Source organism: Sminthopsis crassicaudata, chromosome 4 (genome assembly GCF_048593235.1).
Source record: "Sminthopsis crassicaudata isolate SCR6 chromosome 4, ASM4859323v1, whole genome shotgun sequence".
Classification (NCBI taxonomy): domain Eukaryota; kingdom Metazoa; phylum Chordata; class Mammalia; order Dasyuromorphia; family Dasyuridae; genus Sminthopsis; species Sminthopsis crassicaudata.
Genome location: NC_133620.1, coordinates 75,510,769 through 75,515,174, shown reverse-complemented (window position 1 = coordinate 75,515,174; position 4,406 = coordinate 75,510,769).

Here is a 4,406-nt window from a genome sequence, read left to right as displayed (position 1 = left end):
CACAACTCCACCAACAATACATCATTGTCCCAGTTTTCCCACATCCCCTCCAATATTCATCATTATTTTTTCCTGTCATATTAGCCAATCTGACAGGTGTGTAGTGGTATCTCAGAGTTGTCTTAATTTGCATTTCTCTGATCAATAGTGATTTGGAACACTCTTTCATATGAGTGGAAATAGTTTCAATTTCATCATTTGAAAATTGTCTGTTCATATCCTTTGACCATATATCAATTGGAGAATGGCTTGATTTTTTATAAATTAGAGTCAGTTCTCTATATAGTTTGGAAATGAGGTCTTTATCAGAATCTTTAACTGTGAAAATATTTTCCCAGTTTGTTACTTCCCTTCTAATCTTGTTTGCATTGGTTTTGTTTGTATAAAACCTTTTTAATTTGATGTAATCAAAATGTTCTATTTTGTGATGAATAATAATCTCTAGTTTTCCTTTTGATCTTCTCTTGGTATGTGGTGTTAAATGTGTGTCCATGCCTAGTTTCTGCCATGCTAATTTCCAGTTTTCCCAGCAGTTTTTGTTAAATAATGAATTCTTATCCCAAAAGTTGGGATCTTTGGGTTTGTCAAACACTAGATTGCTACAGTTGTTCACTATTTTGTCCTGTGAACCTAACATATTCCACTGATCAACTAGTCTATTCCTTAGCCAATACCAAATGGTTTTTTGGTCACCTAAATCTTTCAACATTGCATGGGTGGGTGCCATTGGAGGATGTAGACTCTTTGGCCTTCCCTCATTTGTGATTACTTCACCAATTTTTCCCATTGTACATTTTTGACAACACCTTTTATTTCTTTTCCCCAATGCAGTTTCTCATTTGTAAAGTGTAAACTTGTAAAGTTATAACCTTCTCAGTCCCACCAGGAACCCATTCAATTGCCCTTGAGATAGTTCCCAGATTCATCCATTTTTTTTTTTTTTAACAGAGAACAATAATCAAAACACAAAGAAAAATAACAATGGAAGCTTATATATAAAACTGAACTGCTACTGTTTTTTACTTTAAGAGTGTTCATTACCTTTTAAAAGACAGCAACAAAATTGTCCTATATGTTTCCCTTTCTGATTTTTTTTATGTCATTGTGTATTTTAAAAATATTTTCTTGATATGCTTTTATTTCTTTTCATTTCTCTATCATTGCACAATAAAATTCACTTTTTCTTGTACTTCCAGGAATAGAAGTCCTCATTTTTTAACAGGTAAACATAGTAAAGCAAAAATAAATAGACATATTGGCATATCTGAAAATGAATGTCACATTCTGTATCTCTACTTCATCACTCCTCTATCAAGAAGCAGGAAGAATCATCAATTTTCCAAAGTTATGCTTGACTATTGTGTAGATTAGAGTTCTGAAGTCTTTTGAAACCGTTTCCTTTACTTTATTGTGGTCCTCATATAAATTGTTCCTCCAATTCTACTTATTTCTTTTTTTTTTCTTTTGTTAAATTAATTTTATAATTATACTTTTTTTTGACTGTATATATGCATGAGTAATTTTTTTTATAACATTATCCCTTGTATTCATTTTTCCAGATTTTCCCCTCCCTCCCCTAGATGACAGGCAATCTCATATATTTTACATGTGTTACAGTATAACCTAGATACAATATATATGTGTAAATCCAATTTTTTTGTTGCATGTTAAGTTTTGGATTCCTTATTTCACTATGAATGAGTATAAATCTAAAGTTTCTATGAATTTTTCTTATTTTTACACTTTTACACTTTAAGGTTTGCAAAGCACTTTATGTATGTTACCTCATTTGAGCCTCACAACTATGTAAGGCAGGTACAATTATTATACAATTATTAACCCTATTTTATTGAGGCTGAGGAGTTATTAGTCACCCAACTAATAAGTGTCTGAAGCAGAGTTTGAACTAAATTCTCTTGATTCCAGGTTTTCTTTCAAGTGAGTCATCTGCATTCATCTAACATCACTATTGGTGGACATTCATTTCAGTGACATTATTTGTTATAACAAAAGTTATACCGTATGTGTGTGTGTGTGTGTGTGTGTGTGTGTGTGTGTGTGTGTCTTTGTCTCCATTTTTTATCTGTTTGAAGCATAAGTCAAATAGTTAGTATATTTTTGGATCAAAGGAAATGTTGCTTTGTGACTTTGGGAATACAGTTCCAGATTCTTTCCATAAAATACCAACTTCCATTCTTCAAAGATCGTGCTATTCCATGACTCACAAACACACATTAGTGAAGAATATTGATGTTAATACATGAAACTTTAACTCAGGGAGAAGTTTCCAGTAACTGAAAGAACCAAAATTTCCCCAAAGCATTTCATTGTACTCTTCTATTCAATTTCAAGCTTACTTTATTATTCATTTACAATGCTTCACCAAAACACACACATCTTCCTCCTTTCCCTTTCCATCTCTGCCTCTCTCCCCACTGTCAGATAAAGACATTGTTATCAGTATAGGTAAGTTGATTCTTAGTTGTTCAGTCCTGACTGACTCTTCCTGACTCTATTTGGGGTTTTCTTGGTGGTTTGCCATTTCTTTATCTCTACCTCATTTTACAGATGAGAAAACTGAAGCAAACAGGGTGAAGTGACTTGCCCAGGCTCTCACAGCAAATGCTTCAGGCTAGATTTAAATTCAGGTCTCTTGACCCCTGGTCCTGTGTCTATCCCATGAAACCTATGTTTATCTATATGAATGAGTCCTATGGATTTATCCAACAAACTCACTATACATTCAGTCTGAATAATAAGCATTCTTTATACATTGAGTTTTTCTTATATGAATAGATAGGCTGAACTCTACTGACAGATTGTGGATTTCATTTAAAAAATTCCACCATGTTCTGGAGCTTGATTCAATCCATATAGTGTGAACTGTTCACAGGAATATCTAGAGAATCAAATTTGTAGGAAATTCCCCTTCAATTTGAAACTTATGTTAGATATCCTTTATGTTGTTAGTCACCATGGTTGAGAATATTTTCCATGTTAAATGTTGCAGTTTAAACTAATACTCAGAGAGTCATTGAACAAAATTAGCATAAAATTTCTTCGTGGAATCTTGTACAATTTTATTGTGTGTATGTGAGGTGTCTTATTGGATACCACTCCTAAAAGCAGGATTTTACTCTAGATGGTAGACAAAACATTAAGCCAAAAGAATGTTTCTTTGATGGTGGACTATTAGTTATCAGTAAAAGGAAGAGAAAGGGAAGATGGACACAGACACACATATACACACATACACACACACACAAACATACAGAAAAACAGAGAAATAGAGAAACAGAAAGTGTGGGAGAGGTAATAGAGACAGAGAAAAAAAGAAGAAATATAGAGAAAGAAAAAAGGAGAGAGGGGGGAGAGAGAGATAGAAAGACAGAAACAGAGACACAGAGAGACAGGGACTAAAAAAGAGGAGATAGGAAGAGAAGAACCTTCCTGCTACTTAATAAAACATTACACAGTCATCACTCTGCTCCCCCAAAATATGTTCAATTCCTTGAAGTCAAGGAACAGAATATATTATCTTGAATTTCCCTTAACAGCTAGGAGAACAAAGGAGATTTATATAAGTTCAATAAATTCTTACTAAATAAGACTGAAGTGTCAAGTAGATTTACTAGTAAATCTACTACCTAACTATTCCTTCTGGATTTTGCTGTAGAAAGTGATGCTCCTGTTGATAAATAAACATCCTTGTTTCATTCTCTTTTGGTTAGCTTCTTTGTCTTCAAAAAGTCTAGCAAAAGGAGAATGAAATAGAAGAGAAAATTTGAAAGATGAAAAAAGACTAAGAAGACAAGTATTTTGCCTCTATCACATAGCAGAACACAACTGAACACTATTAGGGCACACCATTACTACCAAAGTAGTTCTTTCTATGAAGTGTTTCATAAGCTTTTACAATTAAAAAAAAAAATCTGACCTTCCCTTTCATTGATGTAGGGAGCATTCTGTGAGGGATGTCCTTTACAAATACTGATTTATATGTGCTCTGCAATTCATATCTTAGAGAGTTGACTCTTTCCTATTTTCAGATGAATAAATACCAAAGATAGTGGGGACCAGATACTTGTGAGTTTTGAAAGATCATAAGAGTCCACAAAAGTCCAGCAATTTCAGTCCAAGATAGTTGAATTTTTCCCAAGAGTCTATCCTTACAGGTTTTTTTTTTTGTTTGTTTTGTTTTGTTTTGTTTTGTTTTTTGTTTTGTTTTGTTTTGTTTTTGTTTTGTTTTGGTTTGGTTTGTTTTGGTTTTTTTTTGTTCTTGCTCTACACCCTTGCCTTAGATTCCTAGCTTTGGCAAATAATTTACATTAAGTTCTGACTTTAAAGCATGATTGGAATTTCTGGTTTCCTCCAGAAATATAAGTTTGAATAGGTTTAGGAATGAG